The 24,000-nt window shown below is 41.5% G+C and overlaps 1 long non-coding RNA gene across 1 annotated transcript; it reads right to left on the reverse strand.

Moving 5' to 3' along the window:
• Positions 1-1,020: 1,020 nt before the first annotated feature.
• Positions 1,021-23,150, reverse strand: LOC141096120 (uncharacterized). Its single transcript, XR_012233590.1, has 5 exons — positions 23,087-23,150; positions 22,720-22,799; positions 18,877-19,082; positions 18,512-18,646; positions 1,021-1,580 (listed from the first exon to the last, which is right to left on the reverse strand). It is a non-coding gene; the product is annotated as an uncharacterized lncRNA (long non-coding RNA).
• Positions 23,151-24,000: the final 850 nt, after the last annotated feature.

A 24,000-nucleotide genomic window follows, 5' to 3' on the forward strand; every position in this document is an offset into this window, starting at 1 on the left:
CCTCACGCTATGGTCGGGTTTCGATCGGTTAAACTTGACTTTAGCGAAAGTCAGCGACTTTTGAATTTGACCGACCCGTTTCGCTCAACTCTAATGGTGACGGTTATGTCATAATGGTTGCCATGGTGACGATGATGTCATAATGGGTATATGGGCATGGAACTATGAAATCGAGGATCTGTGATGGGTACATACATGGGCACTGCACTATGGGATGGCGGATATGTATGATGGGTATATGGGCACGGGACTATGGGATGGCGCATGTGTATGATGGGAATATGGGCATGGGACTATGGGATTGAGGATATGTATGATAAGTATATCGGCATGGGACTATAGGATGGTGGATAAGTATGATGGGTATATGGGCACGGGACTATGGGATGGAGGATATGTATGATGGGTATATGGGCACGGGACTATGGGATGGCGCATGTGTATGATGGGAATATGGGCACGGGACTATGGGATTTAGGATATGTATGATGAGTATACGGGCATGGGACTATAGGATGGTGGATAAGTATGATGGGTATATGAGCACGGGACGGCGAATATGTATGATGGGTATATGGGCATGGGACTATAGGATGGTGGATAAGTATGATGGGTATATGGGCACGGGACTATGGGATGGAGGATATGTTTGATGAGTATATGGGCATGGGACTGTAGGATGGTGGATAAGTATGATGGGTATATGGGCACGGGACTATGGGATGGAGGATATGTATGATGGGAATATGGACACTGGAATATGGGATAGAGGATAGTCATTATAATTTGTTATAACTAACCGTAGTTAGTTACTATGCACGGACAGCGCCGGGCTCTTCAGCTAGTTCTATATAAGGGACACAAACCATTTCTTGAGCACTTTCAAAGACTTTACATGGCAACATGATTTCCTTTTGGCTTCCACTGATGTTAAAAGTCTCTACACCAGGATTCTCTATGACGGAGGTATTAATGCAGTCCAAGACATCCTGTTTAACACAAATGCAAATGAATAATTCATGGAATTAGTGAAGCATTATATTTCATGTTTACTGATAATGCTCTTAAATTCAATGATATCATCAGGAGATCAGCACTGCGATAGGTCCCCATCACATGTATTTACGACAATCTTTTATGGCTATTTTTGAAAAGAATTGTATTTCAATCTAATGTAATGCGTTCATCAAATATATTATTTTGTTCATGTTCTGGTACTGACTAACAGTTCAACCAGTTTGTTAATGATTTAAATTACTTAAAACAAATAATATCGAATTTACTAGAAGGGTTAATGATATCATCATAGAATTTTTAGACATTTCAGTCTTTATAATAACAATTAAATCATCACTAAAAACTACAGAAAACTCTTTCTTGCATTAAGAAAGTGCCCATCCTCCACATGTAAAAATCCAATCCATCCAGTGAATTCTTGTGAATACGATGTACAAATAATATTATGGAGAACTTTACAGAACATGACACGGAATTAAAAGAAAGATTAACCAAAATAGGGTACTCAAAAAATGAAGTCACAGATGCTCTGAAGATACGAAGCTCCAGTGGCCTTCCATATTCTAAAGATGAAGAAAGAAGAGAAAATTGCTTTTGGTTATCATTTCAACACAGTCCTTTACATGCAGCTATAAAATCAGCCATTTATAAAAAAAGAAAAAAAAATTGGCACATAATTGATAATTATCCAGATTTTAAAGTAATGGCCTAAAACTATTTAGCCCCATGAATGGATTAAGGCATGGGACAGAACGACAAACAGGTATGGTATATTGTGTATTTTTTTATTTTACTTTTATTACAGGAGATCCAGGCCTTCACTGGGATTAAGCGTAATAATAAAAATGGAAAACTATGTTTTGTTTTATTTCAAATAAATTACTTTATTCTTGCTGTGTGTTTATTTAACATGTAACTATAGGATTAGTAATGTATCAGTGTTTTATAGACGCTTCTCTATTACTAAGCCATGGGTTTGATGTCACCTAACAATAGAAAGGTGACATCAACCCCACAAATATCAACTTCACTTGCCACCGCTACAGGGCCAGCGGGAAAAGCCAGGTAAAGCGCCAGAATTGGTGAATCTAATAGATGTGCCTTTTCTTAGCAACTGTGGGCTGCTGTTTTTAGGCTGGGGGGCCTTTACCCATGGCTCCTTACCAGCCTGAGAATAGCAGCCCTTCAGCTGTGAGCTTTAGCAAGCCTGATTGTCAAAAATGGGAGGGATCCCCACGCCATTTTTTAAAATTATTTATTTAAATAATTAAAAAGCAGTGCAGGTACCTGGTTGGATAAAAAAATAAGGGGGAACCCACGTCTGATTTTTCATTCATTCATTTAGTTATCGCAGGTGGCGGCTCAGGAATACCCTGATCATCCGCTCCTAATGTCACTGTTATTTGCGGCACCAGGTGTCGGATGATGGGAGTAAGAGTCCCAAAAGCCCCCACCTGCTGTCATCTATCTGACTTTAATATAACTCTCATCATTCTCCTCTGCTCGCACCGATCGCCGGCAGAGCATGGGAGAATGATGAGAGCCGTCTTCAGCATCTGCGGCCAGGGAACAGTGCTTACTGTAGTGTTTCTTCTCCGGCGCTGATGCGTAACACATGGATTACATCCAAGTGTGTTCTCCGCGTGCCCGTGCGCGGTACGATTTGCGGCCCGCGCTGCTGGAAAAAAGCGGACATCTCAGAGTGTTTTGCCCACAGTCCGTGGAAACACACTACCATGTGCACAGACCCATTCATTTGAATGGGTCTACCTATGTCAAGTGTCTCCGGTACATGTGAAAACTGTCACCACACGTACCGGACACACTGACGTATGAAAGAGGCCTTATAGAGTGTTCAGCACTGCCCCTATGGTCGTATATCCTGGGAGATCCATTATATACATGACACAGCTGCTCTCCTAATGCAGCCAAGTGATTTCTAACGTCAGACAGATTCATTTCACTTTTTTTCCTTGCATTAATAATATAGTAAGATTACATCCATAGAGAGATAAAGTCATGAAACTACGCATCCTATGGCTCCTGCAGGGTATAATATCACTGTGGACAAAACGCCAGTGAGTATAGAAACCATTGGGGAATGTGGAGATTTTACATACTGTTGTGTGTAGATGAAATGTCACTGTGGCCTCTACACAACACAGGGCTGTTCCTATTTTCACTCATGTGCATCACTGAAGATTTCACCCATCAGCCATAACATAAAAAATACCTGTCTAATATTCTTGGTACTCTGGAGACTCCGATTGTTATTTTAATATGTTTTTCTTCATATATTATTTTAATGAGATTATGTCCAGCAATTTTGCATACTGAATAAAGTAACATTAACCCCTTTCCTACATTAGACGTACTATTCTGTCCATTTGACCTGGAACCTAAGTCCCAAGGACGGAAGAGTACGTCTAGCGCGATCAGCTGCGCTCACGGGGGGAGCGCAGCTGATAGCGGCCGGGTGTCAGCTGATTATCACAGCTGACACCCGTCACTATGTGTCAGGGGCAGTCATGGACCGCCCCCGACACGTTAAGCCCTGGCACACTGCGATCAAACCACGATCGCAGTGTACCGAAGGTTTAGGGAAGCATCGGCAGGGAGGGGGCTCCCTCCGTGCTTCCCTAAGACCCCCACAGCAGCGTGATGTGCAGCGCTGCTGCGGGGGTCTCCTTCCCTGCAGGTCCCCATACCGCCAAACAAAAAGTGCAATAACGTGCGATCAAAAAGACAGATATAAATAACCATGGTACCGCTGAAAACGTCATCTTGTCCCACAAAGAACGAGCTGCGATACAGTATCATCAGCGAAAAAATAAAAAAGTTATAGCTCGCAGAATAAAGCGATGCAAAAATAATTATTTTTTATATAAAATTGTTTTCATTGCATAAAAGCGCCAAAACATAAAAAAGACATAAATGAGATATCGCTGTAACCATACTGACCCGAAGAATAAAACCGCTTTATCAATTTTACCGCATGCTGAACGGTGTAAACGCAGCCCCCAAAAGAAATTCATGAAACACTGGTTTTTGTTCATTCTGCGTCCCAAAAAATCAGAATATAAAGCGATCAAAAAATCTCACGTGCCCAAAAATGGCACCAATAAAAATGTCAACTCGTCCCACAAAAAATAAGACCTCACATGACTCGGTGCGTCAAAATATGGAAAAATTATAGCTCTCAAAATGTGGTGATGCATAAACTATTTTTACAATAAAAAGCGTCTTTTAACATGCGACAAAAATAAAAACCCACCATAAATAGTAAATCAAACCCCCCCATTATCACCCCCTTAGTTAGGGAAAAATAATAAAATAAAAAAAAATGTGTTTATTTCCATTTTCTCATTAGGGCTAGGGTTAGGGGTGTGTTGGGGTTAGGGTTGGAGTTAGAATTGGGGGTTTTCCACTGTTTTGGCACATCAGGGGCTTTCCAAACGCGACATGGCATCCGATCTCAATTCCAGCCAAAAAAGTCAAATGGTGCTGCTTCCCTTTCGAGCACTGCCATGCGCCCAATATAGTGGATTACCCCCACATATGGGGTATCAGCGTACTCAGGACAAATTGCACAATAACTTTTGGGGTCCTGTTACTCTTGAGAAAATTACAATTGGGGGTGAAAAGATCATTTTTGTGGAAAAAATATGATTTTTTAATTGTATGGCTGTACGTTATAAACTTCTGTGAAGCCCTTGGGGGTTCAAAGTGCTCACCACATATCTAGATAAGTTCCTTTGGGGGTCTAGTTTCCAAAATGGGGTCACTTGTGGGGGGTTTCCACTGTTTAGTCACATTAGCAGCTCTCCAAACTTGACATGGCATCAGATCTGAATTCCAGCCAATTTTGCAGTGAAAAAGTCAAACGGCGCTCCTTCCCTTCCGAGCTCTGCCATGCGCCCAAACAGTGGTTCCCCCCCACATATAAGGCATCGGCATACTCAGGACAAATTGCACAATAACTTTTCCAGTCCAATTTCTCCTGTTACCCTTGGTAAAATAAAAAAATTTGAACCTGAAGTAATTTTTTTGTGAGAAAAAGTTAAATGTTCATTTTTTTTTTAAACATTCAAAAAATTCCTGTGAAGTACCTGAAGGGTTAATAAACTTTTTGAATCTGGTTTTGAGCACCTTGACGGGTGCAGTTTTTAGAATGGTGTCACTTTTGGATATTTTCTATCATATAGGCCCCTCAAAGTGACTTCAAATGTGATGTGGTCCGTAAAAATAAAATGGTGTTGTAAAAATGAGAAATCGCTGGTCAACTTTTAACCCTTATAACTTCCTAACAAAAAAAATTTTGGTTCCCAAATTGTGCTGATGTAAAGTAAACATGTGGGAAATGTTACTTATTCAGTTTTTTGAGTGCCATATCTCTGTGATTTAAGAGCATAAAAATTCAAAGTTGGAAAATTGCGAAATTTTCACAATTTTCGCCAAATTTCCATTTTTTTCACAATTAAATGCAAGTTATATGAATGAAATTTCACCACTAACATGAAGTACAATATGTCACGAGAAAACAATGTCAGAATCACCAGGATCCATGGAAGCGTTCCAGAGTTATTACCTCATAAAGGGACAGTGGTCAGAATTGTAAAAATTGGCCCGGGCATTAACATGCAAACCACCTTTGGGAGTAAAGGGGTTAATTTATTTCTTTGTTTATTAATATTTGTATTTAACATAGCCAAAGAGCAGGGATGGGCTATACACGGGGGATCACCACAGACAATTGATTGGCATTTAGATAGACAATTTTTATTAGACATGTATAAACCACACACAGATTAAAAACATTAAAAAGTCACACATGTGACTTAACAAACGCATAACTGGCTCGCAATAGAACCTACACCCTGTAGGTGTACTCCACAGGAGACCTGCCTATATAAACAGCATACCAACTGGTGACCAAGTGTGAAAGATGAACTATAAATGAGCAGGTTATAATGCCCCTCAATCTACATACCCGAAAAGATTCAAAGGATGTTATACCCCCTAAATGGGTTTGATGAAGAAAATACACTTAGTCACCATCGCCCACAGTGCCCATCAAGAAAATAGAACATGCATATAACCATCATCAAATGGGTGCATCCTCAAGTTCAGAATAGAAACAGACAGGCACATGAACACTGGTAGATGGAATCAATATCCATAAGTAATGGTATGGAAAATAACATGAAACTGCAGAGCCCATGTGGAGCGACCTCAGGGAGAAAAAGTGCCCGACGCGTGTCGCCACCCACAGTGGCTTCGTCAGGGTGGCGACACGCGTCGGGCACTTTGATGATGGTTATATGCATTTAGGGGGTATAACATCCTTTGAATCTTTTCGGGTATTTAGATTGAGGGGCATTATAACCTGCTCATTTATAGTTCATCTTTCACACTTGGTCACCAGTTGGTATGCTGTTTATATAGGCAGGTCTCCTGTGGAGTACACCTACAGGGTGTAGATTCTATTGCGAGCCAGTTATGCGTTTGTTAAGTCACATGTGTGACTTTTTAATGTTTTTAATCTGTGTGTGGTTTATACATGTCTAATAAAAATTGTCTATCTAAATGCCAATCAATTGTCTGTGGTGATCCCCCGTGTATAGCCCATCCCTGCTCTTTGGCTATGTTTTGTACTGTTCTTTGAATGGGCTGAGTTGGATCCCACTGTGCTATTTATTGACGGTGGTGCCCCTACTCTTGGTTTGCATAATCTTTGTATTTGTTGCTACATCGGTTCTTGCTTTTTTCTCAGTGTTTACAGTTTTTGAATAGTTAGATGCAAAACACTTAAGGGTCCTTCAGTAGGATCTTAAAAAATGCCAAGTATGTTATTACGAAAAACTAAACTATTCTTATACTAGGTCATTTGATTGTGTCAAACTCAGTCCTGCAGCAGCCGATGACATCATCAGTTACACTCTGGCTGATGATGTCACAATGGTGATGATGTCACAGTGGTGATGATGTCACAATGGCAATGATGTCACAATACTAGGTCACTGTTAGGCTAAGGATTCCAATATCACTTCTCTTACTTTACCTTCAACCATTGGAGAGTGAAGAAGACTTTTGCGCACTTGGCAAATTCGTTATTATTGATATTACCTTATCATGGAACGAAAAAGGAAGTGTGTTGAAAAGAATAAGAGATGTGCTAAAAAGAGATGCACGGAAGAGAGTTTTTCTCAGAGAGGAGAAACTTCTCAGGATATTGTACAGGACGTACCTGTTGAGAAGACAGATGATCCCTGTACAACATCTTCTGGACATCCACCAGAGATAAAGACCCTTAAAAAGGGGAAAAAAAGAGGGAACACATCTCCTGAGAAAGGAGATGAAACTCCAAATAAGAGAAGAAGAAGAAAGGTGGAATCTCAGACCACCAGCCCTTCAGAGCAAGTGACTACCTGTCTTTCCCTGGAGAGTTTAATCTTTACCAGGAAGCTTGGAGAAGGCAGTTTTGGCAAGGTGATGCTGGCGACACATCAACCCAGCGGAGTTCAGCTGGCGGTCAAGATGGTCAGGAAGAGGGAATTGTTGGAGAATGCTAAAGACACCCTCCGCTTAGAGCGAGAGGTCCTGGAAATCACTGAAGACAGCAGATTCTTCACGCACGCCTATGGCACCTTCCAGACAGCGGTAAGAGACTCCTCGCCTTCTAGAAATTCTCTCCTTTATCCTTATCATGTCCAGTTGCTTCCATATTGCAAATTCAATCTTTGCCTGTGCAAATGAAGAGACCTGCTGCATGCTCTGTGTGCCTGTATGCCCTGAGCGCCATTACTGATTAGAGGATTTTGACTTTTCACCCTGGACACCTCTCTGGTGTGTGCAGACACAGAGACATGTCTTCTGAACATACAGTATAGGTCCCAGAGCCATAGTAAATGAGTAAATGTAATCAGGATGTATAAAATCTGCATTATTTACCATCATCTTCCCTCCTCTCGCACAGGACTATGCATTTTATGCCATGGAATATCTGCGTGGTGGCGAGTTAACTGCACTTATCAAATCCAGAGCCCCCCTGCATGTCGGGACGTCCAGGTAAGAGAGCAGCCGCTCTGTGAAATCTTAGAGGAAGAGGTGGGCACCTCACTTAATATTAGACAGTAAATTAACTGGGTGTTACTATGTGCCAACAACAATATGAAGGAAAACAAGAGGCAGAAGCGCAGACAACAGTGCACACACGGGTCAAATATGTATATAAAAAGGTTTTATTAAACACCAATGCCCGACAGACAGAAAATATATATTTAAAACACCATAAAATCACACAAACATGGACAATTCCAACCTGATAAGGTAGAGCATGAGGGCAATCTAATATATAAAGCTCAAAGTGTGTATGCATGTATGTGTGTATGTATGTATGTCCGGGATAGGCATCCGCACCGTCGCAGCTACAGCCACAAAATTTGGCACAGTCACTCGTCTGGACCCCGAGAGCGTCCTAAGCTATGTTGTGAGGCGAAATTTTAACCCCGTGAGTTCCAATTCACCAAACAATTTTGACCCTATCTACATACTGGGGAAAAAGTGTGTGCGCATCAAGCCCCGCCCCTCATTATGAAGTCATAATGCCCTTATTTGCATAATGGGGAAACAGTGTGTGCGTATCAAGCCCCACCCCTCATTATGATGTCATAATAGTTGCCATGGCGACGATGATGTCATCATAGGTTGCAAGCCCCGCCGCCGCTCATTATGATGTCATAATGGTTGACTATGGGATGGCGGATATGTATGATGGGTATATGGGCATGGGACTATGGGATGGCAGATATGTATGATGGGTATATGGGCATGGGACTATGGGATGGAGGATATGTATGATGGGTATATGGGCACAGGACTATGGAATAGAGGATATGTATGATGGGTATATGGGCATGGGACTATGGGATGGAGGATATGTATGATGGGCATATGGGCACGGGCCTATGGGATGGAGGATGTGTGATGGGTATATGGGCATGGGACTATGGGATAGCGGATATGTATGAAGGGTATATGGGCACGGGACTATGGGATGGCGGATATGTATGATGAGTATATGGGCACGGGACTATGGGATGGAGGATATGTATGATGGGTATATGGGCATGGGACTATGAGATGAAGGATGTGTGATGGGTATATGGGCACTGGACTATGGGATGGCGGATATGTATGATGGGTATATGGGCACTGGACTATGGGATGGAGGATATGTATTATGGGTATATGGGCACTCGACTATGGGATGGAGAATATGTATGATGGGTATATGGGCATGGGACTATGGGATGGAGAATATGTATGATGGGTATATGGGAATGGGACTATGGGATGGAGGATATGTATGATGGGTATATGGGCACGGGCCTATGGGATCGTGGATATGCATGATGGGTATATGGGCACGGTACTATGGGATGGAGGATAATTATAATTTGCTATAACTAACCACAGTTAGTTACTATGCCCGGGCAGCGCCGGGCTCTTCAGCTAGTATTAGATAAAAGTGCAGCGGTAAATATATGGCTCACACATTAATCACTGCCAGGGTAGCACAGTTTATATTAAAGCCAAAATATAAATAAATGCTGTGTCAATTTAAAAAGATATTAATGTTGAATTATATAATAGTACAGCAATATTATATCAAATGACTAATGTCCTGAAGTCATTAGCGCCCTTTAGCAGAGATCATGTGCTATACACATATATACAACAGAATAAATACAACCCATGCAATATTGTTTCAAATGATCAGTGAATAGAAAACAAATGAGCCACAGATGGGGCACTCTGTATTATTATACCTGCTCTGATAGCTACAGCATATAGAGAAATCATTTATGTACATAGCCAATATCACATAGATTAGTGCTGTAGCCCTGAAAAACGAGTATATTGAATCTTAAATGATTAATTGCCAGATACACCACAGTATTTCAGAGCAGTAATAATACTATTCCAGCAGCGCCCTCAGCAGTGGCCATATGTTGCATATAGACACATGCATGAAGAATTACAATTAGAAACACACTGCGATCACATAGTTACCCATAGCCCAAGTCATGCCATCAGCTCTGTCCGGTCCGACTCGTGTCGCTGTCCCCACGACAGTTTTGTCAGGGAAGTAGTCTCCAAGTCAGTCCAGGCCCCTTATATGTATTGCAAATGCATTTGCAAATGCTTAGGGACGCGCCAACACCTGTGTGCGGCGCCTCCCAGGCATTTCCGATCAAAGTGAAAGCGAAACTTCAAGATTTTATCTGCGCATGCGCTAGATGCGGTTCAACAGGTCTCAACATGGCGCTGGTGCGTTCCACTATAAGAAAGTGATCTTCATGTGGTAAGGAATCTACTGCTCATGTGCTAGGAGTGGTTCAGCAAGTCTCGACATGACACGGATACATTCCATTATAGGGAAGTGATCTTACTATAATGCTGACTCCACTGCTCATGCGCTCAATGCCATGCATCATGTCATTACCTTAGCAGCAAAGCACTTCTCCGTAAGAAAGTTATAAATAGCAGCATCCATGACAATCCACCCCTTCCTGCCCAGAACTCCATAGGCTCCTCAAGCTGCAATTACATCACTAATACTTAGCCAATTACTCCCTAAAGAAAGAGGACATTCATACATACAGCCTTCGGCTATATCAAGAAAGGCTACATAGCGAAGTACTAGTTTGAGGCTATTACATCCCATTTTTAGGCCATCACATATAGATGTAACACTTATTATATGTTATCACTAAACAATAATACAATTCTCTATAGCAAAATGATAACAGCCTATTTGTATATACGGCCTTAATAAGCTTCGTGGAAAAAAATCTTTTGGCAGCATTTAAATACTACCAAACTATCAATATATCAGTATAGCATAGTATCCCTTTGAACTTATACTATATAGAGACTTCTTAGGTTTTACACTCACAGTATATAATGAATGTTCCTATCTATCTATATTTCTATAGTTAGCCACGAAACATAATAAAAGGCCCATCTAAACAAGAATCTCCGCCTAGAATTTAAATATCTATACGACCAACGTTTTATTTTTGGCTTAGTATAAATTCCAGCAGAAGAACCCTTTCCATAGAAATAAGAGCTCAATCTAGCAGGACAAAGTCCAATACTCCCATGTATAATATAGCCAATAGAACATCTCATGGATTTTTTGGCCCACCGCTTAAATATCACTCCTATGCATCAATATACAATATCAGTCGCATATACCCAACCCCTTACACACATGTAGAAATAAACACATACACACAAAAACGTGTGCATCCGTCTACATATACATGCTGGTCGCGTATCTCCAGCCACAGAAACTCTGACTAGGACTTAGTCCATAAGAAACCCAGTAAAGCACAGCTCTTCATTCAATCTAACTGAATTAAGCTTAAAAATCCATCTCGATGCCTGTCTTAAAAGTTCTCCGTGTCGATCCGTTTTTCTGATGTTGGTCTTAACGTTTTGTAGGCCAACTACCTGTAAACCCTCAGGCTGTGATCACACACAGCGTTTTTTTTCCGCTTTTTTTTGCGGATTTACCAAAAAATTGACTTAAAAAATGCTTAAAAGAAGCATCCCATTCATTTTAATGCATTTTGCACTTTTTGTGCATATTGATGCGTTTTTTTTCAACGAAAAAAACTCTTTGCGGTAAAAAAGGCAGCATGCTCATTAATTTCGCCGAAAATTCCGCATTTCTGGCTATTTTCTATATGGCTGGGGAAACGTGGAAAAAATCGCGTCAAAAACGCACAAAAATTGCGGCAAAAACTCTCAAAAATCGTGGTAAAAACGCGCGGGAAAAAAACGCGCATTTTCTGGGAAGGAGTCCTGTTTTTATGCAGAAATTTTCTGCATACGTGTGCACATAGCCTGAGTCTTACCATTGTGACACTCCAGAAAATGCTATGCCTATAACGCTCTCGGGGTCCAGACGTGTGACTGTGCAAAATTTTGTGGCTGTAGCTGCGACGGTGCAGATGCCAATACATACATAGTGAGGCAGTTTATTGTAGAACCAGAAAACGTTTCAGTCAATATAGACCTTCATCAGTTACTAGTGTGAAAAAAATAAATAAATAAACAAAAATAAATAAAGTATGTACAACAATCACATAAAATGCAATTCGGTCGTGGATATATACAATATTATACAAGAAATACTACAGCAAAAAACAAAAAATATATCTTGGGTGCTCAGATTGAAGGAGAAAAGGATAAGACATACCGTGCTAGTATGTTTGAAAGTAGCTTGAAGGAGGTTGCTTTTTATGTTATTCACTGATATCACCTAAAAAGAAGTGATTGGCGCTGTTAAAGTGTATCCATAAGGTCAATTAGGTGGTGTTACAGAATGGTACATACCAGTAATCAAATGGTCAGAATGCTGCTGTAACGTAGGATAATCTGTAAGGTAAACGTCATGTAGGATGACATAAGACAGCGGTAAAGTATGCTGTATATCAAAGTTGTGAGTGTCGCTATAAATGGCGAGGTAGTTACCTTAATAGTTGAAAGTATCAGCGCAGCTTGTTCCTCCTGGACGTGGGTAAACACCACTTGTCAGTGGAGACAGAGGCGAGCTGAGCTTAAGTGGAGGAAGGGCGGGTCTATGGCCTTGACACCATGCCTCACCAAGCATTAAGTTGAGTGCCAGGTTATCATTTTATCATATATGGTTTGGGAACCTAACTTGGCACCACTACAGTAGTGCACATGGTGTTTTCTACTAAACGTATCTCCTTTACGTGTTTGCACACTGCCTGGTCATGACCACTTCCTCTACCTTCTCTTACAACGTTGATGAGACCTCGAATATCTTGGCTCAATCCAAATTTTCTAGTGAATTTCTTAAGGTACCACCTCGCGAAACAAGGGGTAGAGACCTTGAGCGAGAGCTACGTCACCACACCAACTTAGAACTGCACTGCGCTACTCTCTCTGAGTACCTTCGGGTACAAAGAATCCCACGGGGCCTATGAGTTTCTCTCCGACCAACACTATTTCGGGATACCCCTGAATTTTGCACCAGATATGAGCAAATTCTTAATAAATGTTCGTTTGATTTAATGACCCTCACCATAGAACATCTACAGAAGGCCATTGAAACCAGCACAGAAAAAATCAAGAACATTGAATCACAGCTAGGCTGTCTCTTTTCTCCTTCAATCTGTGCACCCAAGATATATTTTTTGGTCTCTGTTGTAGTATTTCTTGTATAATATTGTATATATCCATGACCGAATTGCATTTTATGTGATTGTTGTACATACTTTATTTATTTTTGTTTATTTATTTATTTTTTTCACACTGTAGTAACTGATGAAGGTCTATATTGACCGAAACGTTTTCTGGTAGTACAATAAACTGCCTCACCAAGCATTAAGTTGAGTGCCAGGTTTTCATTTTATCATATAAGGTTTGGGAACCTAACTTGGCACCACTACAGTAGTGCACACCGTGTTTTCTGCCGATACATACATATACTTTTTCCCCATTATGTAGATAGGGTGCAAAATTGTTTGGTGAATTGGAATGCGTGGGGTTAAAATTTCGCCTCACAACATAGCGTATGACGCTCTCGGGGTCCAGACGTGTGACTTTGCAAAATTTTCTGGCCGTAGCTACGACGGTGCAGATGCCAATCCCGGACATACACACATACATACATACACTTTTTCCCCATTATGTAGATAGGGGTAAAATTGTTTGGTGAATTGGAACGCGCGGTGTAAAAATTTTTCCTCACAACATAGCCTATGATGCTCTCGGGGTCCAGACGTGTGGCTGTGCCAAATTTTGTGGCTGTAGCTGCGACATGCGGATGCCAATCCCGGACATACACACATACACGGTGGCTCAGTGGTTAGCGCTGCAGCCTTGCAGCGCTGGGGTCCTGGGTTCGAATCCCACCAAGGACAACATCTGCAAGGAGTTTGTATGTTCTCCTCGTGTTTGCATGGGTTTCCTCCGGGCACTCCGGTTTCCTCCCACACGCCAAAGACGTACTGATAGGGAATTTAGATTGTGAGCCCCATCGGGGACAGTGATGAAATGTGTGCAAACTGTAAAGCGCTGCGGAATATGTTAGCGCTATATAAAAATAAAGATTATTATTATTATTATATACACACCCACATTGAGCTTTATACTGTATATTAGATTTGAACCGTGTGTGCACTGTTTTCTGTGCTTCCTTCTCTTGTTTTCCTTCGCTCTGTGATATCTGTGGCCGCTGTCTCCCCTCATTGTTATTATAGTGGTTCAGTAGAACAATTAATGCTGATAGGATTTTTTTCTTTCTTATTAGGCTCCTTGCAGCAGAAATCTTGAGTGGAATAGAGTTTCTCCACAGTCGGGGGATTATTCACCGGTAATAAGTCATTTATTTTTTTATACATAGGGAAAGATTTACTATGGGAAATAGTTAAATGTGCCAAAATTGTGGTGTTATTTGTGCCAAAAAATCTGGTGAACATGACGTGCACCCCATTTATGCAGTGCTGTAGACACTTTTTGGGGCTCACTTGAAGAGGGGACAAGGCTTTTATGGAAATGGGAATAGGTTGATAGGAATCCATGTGGCCTACAATGTCACAATGTGCAACACAACTAACCAGATTTTTGAGAAAATTATTGGCTCTAAGTAATGAAAACAATAGTGGTGTAACATCAGACAAAAGTCTCTGAAGATGCTCCTAATTTGTCACACAGCCTCTGTGATGAATTTGGCGCGTTTTCAGACAGCCTGGTTTATGTCTACACAAGATAGGATTAGTGAATCTTCCCCGTGTTTAATGAGTGGTCCTGTGAAGACCCCACAGTAACCCAAGCACTACAGCTGATCTATGTCTGATTCAAAGAACTATTTTTCTTTCTTTTTTTTTTAGGGATTTAAAACCAGACAACATTCTTCTGGACGGTGATGGACACGCTAAGATTGCTGATTTCGGCCTTGCTGCAATGAATGTATTTGGCTCTCAGAAGATCAAAGGCTTTTACGGCACTCCTGGCTATATGGCTCCTGAGGTGACTACTAATATCTCATATTTTATTATCCACCTGCAATTCTCACTTAATGTGGAGCTTGTGGAATCACAGATCTATCACCACGGTGGCCCACATTTACTAACGCTATCTAATAGATGGATGGTGTAAGGGTCCCCATACATATTAGACTAAATTCAGGCGAACCAGCCAACATTAGAGGGATCAGCCAACCGTCTACTGTGTACTGGGGCCCCTCGACGCTACAGACGGGAGGAGAAGGATCTAGCACATTGGATTTCCAATGATCAATCCTTTATTCTTCAGAGTTTGGCAGAGTTTCTCTAAGGCCGGGGTGACACTAAAGTTGAATACCGACGAGTGCTATGCGAGAAAATATCGCATAGCACTCGGACCACTGTTAATCTATGGGGCAGCTCCCATCACCGCTATTTTTCTCGGGCGTATTCAGCGTGCAAAACAAATCACAGCATGCTGCGATTGTATGCGAATATCAGCCGAGTCTCGCCAGTGCAAGTGTACGGGTGCGAGAAAAAATCGGACACCACACTGACCATCAGTGTAGCCAGGACCATTAGTGTAGCCTGCGAGAAATACGCACACATTTTCCTCATTTCAGCCCATTTAATGCAATGGGGAAATCAGTGAGAAATGTAGCCATACGGATGTCACATGGATACTTAGATGCGAGGAAATTGCATCATCGCACTGCAAATGGATTCCACACGGATCACCATACGGAGAACATTCGTGCGATTCTCAGCCGACAGAATTGGTCCGATATTTCATACGGCAAGTGTGACTCCGGCCTAATAGAGAACATTGGAGTCTTGGCCGAACCGTGAGTTCCTGTTAATGGCAGAGGTAGCTATCAACCAAATGATCTTTTGGCCGACATGTAATAAGAATGGGGGCTTAGGCATGGAAAAACACTACCAGTAAACATAGACCACGGTTGTTTTCTCTCTCCCAGGATGCACAATGTACTAACTTACTCTCCTAATCTTATGTTTCCACAGATGATCCATCGAAAGCCCTTTAATTACACGGTCGACCTGTTCGCTTTTGGAGTCATAATCTTCCAAATGGCCACAGGATCTCACCCGTTTTACGATGGTCCTTGTTTTCGAAGGATTGCCCGTTCAGTGGCACATGATAAACCTAACTATCCATACACCATAGATTCTCAGATCAAGGATGTCATAGTGAGAGTGAGTAAATAGACACTTATACCTGGAGACATAGGAAGGATAGCCCAGTCATGAGTTTTGATAATACACCATACATTTCATCACCACTGTGTTGGGTATTTCAGCTTTATCCAATAGAAGGAAGTGGGACAATGCTGGAGCCCCAGGACAGCCTCTCCTATATGTACAGTGTTCTTATCTACAGGCCAATATATACAATAAAGAGACTGTGGAGCTCACCAAAACCTTTTCACACAGCTAATCATCAGAATTATTGTGTATCGGCCCCTGACTGATCGAGTTCTGATGGCCTATCCTGTACTAGTCTATCCTGTATTATCCTATCCTGTACTGTCCTATTGTATCCTATCCTGTACTGTCCTATCCTGTACTGTCCTATCCTGTATTGTCCTATCCTGTACTGTCCTATCCTATCCTGTACTGTCCTATCCTATCCTGTACTGTCCTATCCTGTACTTTCCTAGCCTGCACACTGTCCTATCCCGTACTGTCCTATCCTGTACTGTCCTATCCTGTATTGTCCTATCCTGTACTGTCCTATCCTGTATTGTCCTATCCTGTATTGTCCTATTCTGCACTGTCCTATCCTGTACTGTCCTATCCTGTACTGTCCTATCCTATCCTGTCCTATCCTGTACTGTCCTATCCTATCCTGTATTGTCCTATCCTATCCTGTCCTATTCTGTACTATCCTATCCTGTACTATCCTATCCTATCCTGTCCCATTCTGTACTGTCCTATCTTGTCCTATCCTGTACTGTCCTATCCTATATTGTCCCATTCTGTTCTGTCCTATCTTGTCCTATCCTGTACTGTCCTATCCTATCCTGTACTGTCCTATCCTGTACTTTCCTAGCCTGTACACTGTCCTATCCCGTACTGTCCTATCCTGTACTGTCCTATCCTGTACTGTCCTATCCTGTATTGTCCTATTCTGCACTATCCTATCCTGTACTGTCCTATCCTATCCTGTCCTATCCTGTACTGTCCTATCCTGTACTGTATTGTCCTATCCTATCCTGTCCTATTCTGTACTATCCTATCCTGTACTGTCCTATCCTATCCTGTCCCATTCTGTACTGTCCTATCTTGTCCTATCCTATCCTGTCCTATCCTGTACTGTCCTATCCTATCCTGTATTGTCCTATCCTATCCTGTCCTATTCTGTACTATCCTATCCTGTACTGTCCTATCCTATCCTGTCCCATTCTGTACTGTCCTATCTTGTCCTATCCTGTACTGTCCTATCCTGTACTGTCCTATCCTATCCTGTATTGTCCTATCCTATCCTGTCCTATTCTGTACTGTCCTATCCTGTACTGTCCTATCCTATCCTGTTCCATTCTGTACTGTCCTATCCTATCCTGTCCTCTATTATCCTATCCTGTCCTATCGTATTTGTTTCTTGCAATGGTTGTTTTAATAAATTCATATTTCTATAAGAAAATGGGAAAACAATTCTGTAACTGCTGTTTTTTTCTGAAATTTTTTATATTATTACTTGTGATATAATAATGTTTTTTATATATTTGCAGCTCTTGTGTAAATCACCAAAGAAGAGGCAGGTTCTTTGCAGAAATCTAAAAGGACATCCATTCTTCTGGCCCATAAACTGGGAGGAATTGGAGGCGGGAAGGTCACGTCCACCATTTACAATGAGACCTGTAAGTACACGGCGTTATTTTATTATAATGTCAGCTCCTCGTCTGTGTAATGTGATAATATGTGTAAGAAATACTCAAATAATGAGTAACAATCCTACCTAGTGTAGGCCAGAATGTTTTTATCCTCCTCTGCTGGTAAATGGGTGGAATTACAGTATAGGACAGGATGGACAGGATTTTACATATTGCTCAAATGTGTAATTATTGTCCCCGATTCTTCAGAAGGCCACTTAGTGAATAACTTGGATCCATTAGGCTGCGTTCACACTGTGCTTTTTCTTTGCAAAAGAGCCATAATCTCTTGCCATTTTTAGGGAAAAACCACAACAAAAGTATGATACAGCATCAAAAGCACCCGATGTGTTTGCAATGTGTCAACACAGCTTTATGGTGCAGTAGTAACAGATGTGGATATCACAGATTGCCAGGCAGCACCAGTAGTTGATTTGTTCTCAAGCTGCAGGTAACAATGCATCATGGAGATTAGCGGTAATCTGCACATGGTTACCACGGCTCATCCACAATCTGTAAAGGTGACAGATATAATAAAATACATAATGAACTAACCAGACAGATTTGTCTTCTATAGATCCCGGTTTTGGAAACCAGCAAACAATTTGAATTGCGCCAAGTGATGTCTGGCACTGAAGCTCGGAAACCACCTATAACCCCGGAGGACCAGCGGCTGTTCTGTGGCTTCTCCTACATGAGCAAGAGGTGGAAGAGCATTACAAGCCGCAGCAATAACAACAATGGAAATACAACGTAGTCCCCTCCCCCAATACCTGACTACTGGGTCAGGGAGGCGTGGACCTGGGTGTGGTCTGAAGAAACAGATGTGGTCTGTTGGGATCCCACCCCCGAGTTCTTCCATCTACTCTCTTACATATCAGAGACTATAATCTCCTGCATTCTCTATTGCTGCCCCATACCTCATCTGGCTGGCATGCTGCTTGGAGATGTAGGACCATCATACTACAGGACGGCACGGTGGCGCAGTGATTAGCGCTGTTGGCGAGCAGCATGGTGGTCCTGGGTGTAAATCTGGGTCACCATCTGCACAGAGTTTGTATGTTCTCCCCGTGTCTGTGTGGGTTTTCTCCGGGTACTCCGGTTTCCTCCCACAACTCAAAACATACTGATAGGAGAAAAAATAAATAAAATGATTACTTATTGAACATCATCAGCCTGTATCTCGTGTATTTCTGTATTTATTATCAGTATGTGATATATAGAAAGGTAGCAACACTGCACATTGTCATGACTTTCATAGACTATTACATAAATGGAATCTGTCACCTTTTTAGTGATATCATGTAAAGATATCACCCAATTGTACGTCCCATAAGGACTCTATTAGGATTTTTTATTCCCCCTGACCCAGCACCTTTGATGCATAAATACCGTTGTTATCTTGGTGGAGATGTATGCAAATCGCCGCAGTCCGCTCCGATGGGCGTGGCTTAGGCACCTTCTTCCCCCCCCTCCTCAGCTTGCTGAATGTAATCTTCATCTGTGAATATCACAGATAACGTTGTTTTTCGCGCTTGCGCATTGTAAAGGCCTCCGGCGCCTGCGCAGTATGCTTTGCCCAACTGTGGGCAGAGCATACAATCGCTACTGCGCATGCGCCGGTATTTTTCAGCGCGGTCTATGCCCGGGAAGTCTTCACATGCAGGACACACTTCCGGGGCACAGACCGCCCTAAAAAATACTGGCGCATGCGGAGTACCGATTATATGCTTCGCCCACAGTTGGGCAAAGCATACTGCGCAGGCGCCGGAGGCCTTTTCAATGCGCAAGCATGGAAAACAACGTTATCTGTGATATTCACAGATGAAGATTACGTTCAGCAAGCCGAGGGGGGGGAGAAGGCAACTAAGCCACGCCCATAGGACCAGACCGTGGCGATTTGCATACATCTCCACCAAGATAACAAAGGTATTTATGCATCAAAGGTGCAGGGTCGGGGGGAATAAAAAATCCTAATAGAATCCTTATGGGAAGCACAGATGGGTGATATCTTTACATGATATCACTAAAAAGGGTGACAGATTCCCTTTAACCTCTACATTACATACCTGTAAGAATTAATTGATGTCCACAGTGGCATAAAACAAGGTCCGTATTTTTATACGTTGGGTATGACTCCTGCCTAATAGTCATATCTGGAGGTGGAAAGGTTCCCTTTAATAGGCCCGTTCAGTGGGCCTGTTATAATGAGGAGGCCATTGATTGCCATTGTACCAAGGGCACTATGGACGTCTTTATCCTAATAAGTGGGAAGTAGGGGATGGGGACGGGATGCCAATGGTAGTGATCACAAAGGGATTTTTGGATGTCAGACATAATATTATGGGGCTCTGGGTATCTTGATATCATAGTGTGTATGTGTGCATATATATATATATATATATATATATATGGCCCATTTTGGGGTTTTTGTGTGAAATGATGTCAAATTGGCCCCTTTTCCTCTGTTTTTATGTTGTTCCAATACACACAAAGGAAATGAACACGTGTATAACAAAACATAGGTAATGGGCATCATTTTCTGGGAGAAATACTCACTTGCAATGTGTCAATGACATTCATTAAAATGTCATCTACTTTGCTCCTTCTGTAAAATTCTAATGATCCTTTATCTGGAAATCCAGATGGACAAGTCACAGCTATGTGTGACTATTGCTTACTTGGCCAAGTCTGAAATACATCGAGGGCACGTGATAAAACAGTACCTGCCATCTGCTGACTAGCGGATGATGTACTAATGCTTTTTCTTCCCCTAAATTAAGATAAATCTGCACATAAATGTTATAATTGTTATCTCACTGGAGACTTGCATGTGGAATGACAACTAGTTTTAAGCAGCGACAGCCACTTGGATCTATTAGCTGGTGAGGGTAAGTTAGGACCTAATCATCACGGTGGTGTAGAAAATATTTATAGCACTTACAAGAGCACAAGAGAGGCCGAAATAACCACTCGACTCGAGTGCATGGAGCTCTCCTGGCTAATTTGTGTTCATGCTTCGGCTAATTTGCCGAATTCCTCGTTTCGTACAGACAGTTTACACGCAGGTAATTTTGAAATGGGTAAAATATTCCCTAGAAATTTGAAAATGGAAAAAGTAGTTTTTCAAGTTATGGATTTATGAATCCTCGTAAAAAAATAGATTCTACTGTACAGTTTTATTCTATTTCATTTGTTTAGCAACTAAAATGAAAGGAAATGTCTGCAATATTTATTCTGGCAAGATGAATTATATCTGTCAGAAACCACGACCAAAATCTGTCTACCGGGAGCCCGATTAGGGCAATAAATCCGTCACGCAGAGACCACTTACTTGGCACTTATGATGGAAGACTTTGGTACTTAATGCTTTTAAGACCCGATATTAATGTTAGGCTGGAGTCACACACAACGATTAAAAAAAGGTCTGATTTTAACGGTCCGAAATCGCACAAAGGTATCTTAACCAGTGATCCATTTTTTATGCCATTTTTCTTCATCGATGCGATTTTAATCGCATGTAAGGATCCTTTTGACATCCGTCTGGCGAGATTTTCTCGCAGGATAGCTAAATGGACATATAATGGAGCCCAATGACAGGTTTCCGCACACAAGCGAATTAATAGATCTAGACACCTTAAATACATATATATATTTAAATATTTATATATATTTTATACATGTCATAGAGACACATTTATATATCTATTTCTAATTCATACAGTTCACCATTGCAGAATAGCCGCTGAAACAATTGCCGGCTTTTGTATAATCTTTCTCCTGCCCGACATGAAATGACACATGCTTTACATATAGTTAACCATTTCATTTCATGTTTTTTTGTTATGTCTATCACTACTAATTATATGAGGGTTTGTGGGTAAAATTTTGGAGCTGTAGGGGTTCATTTAAGGGGTTAATTCGTTGTATTAAATTGCGGGGACTTCCTGCAGCCTCAGTGACGTCAGCCGGAGTCCCAGCAATTTAATACAACGAATTAACCCCTTAAATGAACTCCTACAGCTCCAAAATTTTACCCACAAACCCTCATATAATTAGTAGTGATAGACATAACAAAAAAACATGAAATGAAATGGTTAACTATATGTAAAGCATGTGTCATTTCATGTCGGGCAGGAGAAAGATTATACAAAAGCCGGCAATTGTTTCAGCGGCTATTCTGCAATGAAGAACTGTATGAATTAGAAATATATATATAAATGTGTCTCTATGACATGTATAAAATATATATATATATATTTGTGTGTCTAGATCTATTAATTCGTTTCTTTATTTAACCGGTCACTGTGATTTTACTGTATTTGAACAAAATAATTGCCGGCTTTTGGTGCGATTTTACCGCAACTCACACATCGTGTCCGTTTGCAATCCAATTTTTTCTCGCCCCCATAGACTTGCATTGTCGAATCCGATCCGAAAATCGGTGACAATCGCATCATGATGTGAGCTGCCCCATAGAATAACATTGGGACGAATGCAATGCGATTTTTTTATCGCATTGCATTCGTCCGATTTAATCGCTAGTGTGACCCCAGCCTTAGTACCAAATCTGCATTTCTTTATGCTAGGGACCATAAGCCCAAAACACTGATCCTGCTGTCACACTGAGTACCTTATAAGAATACCCCTTGGTTGGATAACATTTTACCGTTAGATGCTGCTGCTGCCTAATAAGTGACACATCGCTGAAATCAGGGTCCCATCCCCAATCTCATGTTACCCTCAGATTACATAGCACAAACCTGCTGACAATTCACTTTACCAGCTGAGTTTCCACAATGCACTGCTCACAGGAAACCAGAAGAATGCATACGTTGGTATTCTGTATGAAGAGAGAATAATCATAATTAAAAAGCCGAATAAGAAACGTTATGCATTAGATGGATGGATAATGCGTCTACTCAAAGGCTAGTTAATATCAATTCCTGTTGCTTAATTATTGTTTTTGATTAATTGATATCTATATATACTGTAGGGATTCTACTCGCTTAGATGTGATGGGAGACAGTCAGGAGGCAGGTTCTCCTAAAGTTCATGCGGTTTATTACGTCATAAACCAAACAGCACGTCACCAAAATAAACAGCCATCAGTTCAGGAGACAAAATAACCTCATCTGTCCTTTCCTTCAGGCTCAGTCCGCGAGCCTCAGCGCACACAGGAGGTGTATAACCCCTCACATACAGCTGCCTGGTTCAGGAGCAGGCCACATTATAAGGGTGTAGCCACACCCACGAACCCAGCAACTGACTGGTCACATGACCTCACCACAGGTCCTTCATACAATAATAATACAGCAATATTTGTTATGCCTTACATTATGGAGACAAGCCATTTATGAGATACATATCTCCCATCGATTACACGACCCTCAGCCCTGCCACAATACAAAAACTATGATTTCCTTGAATTAATCTGTAATTATGTTAATATGTTATATTATTGTTTCCTCTTCCTGTTTGAAAAAGATACAAACCAGACCGGCCTAAATGCATCTGCACTAATACAAGGTGCAGCGGAGCAAAGTAAAATGGCAGCTGCACAGGTGCATAAATACCAAATGAAACAGCCAGCCTACAGTCAGGGATTGGCCGTGTGGTACACCAGTGCAGAAGAATCCGCATGTGGCAGTGTTCACACAGGGAATGCAGGGCTTCTTGTTCACAACCTCTTAGTAACACCACATAGGGGGGCTGCCCAGTGCCAACTAGAATGCATCCCGTGTGAACAGAGGCCACAAGTTTTCTGAACCATTTGGGCCCAACTGCACCCTGAAAGAAATATAAAAAGTGCACAAAAAACATATCAATATATGTAAGGTATTGGTTGATATTAAGGCCTTAATACGGAAGCTGGCAAACTGCGTCAAAGTTCCTTACACTTGCCAGTCCTACTCTAACATGAAAACCTCAAAAAGAGGAAAAATCCTCCAAAAACTTCAGATACAAACCAGACAGGCCTAAATGCATCTGCACTAATACAAGGTGCAGCGGACCCAAGTAAAATGGCAGCTACAAAGGTGCAG

Source organism: Dendrobates tinctorius, unplaced genomic scaffold, assembly GCF_039654945.1.
Source record: "Dendrobates tinctorius isolate UK_male_01 unplaced genomic scaffold, ASM3965494v1 ptg000071l, whole genome shotgun sequence".
NCBI lineage: Eukaryota > Metazoa > Chordata > Amphibia > Anura > Dendrobatidae > Dendrobates > Dendrobates tinctorius.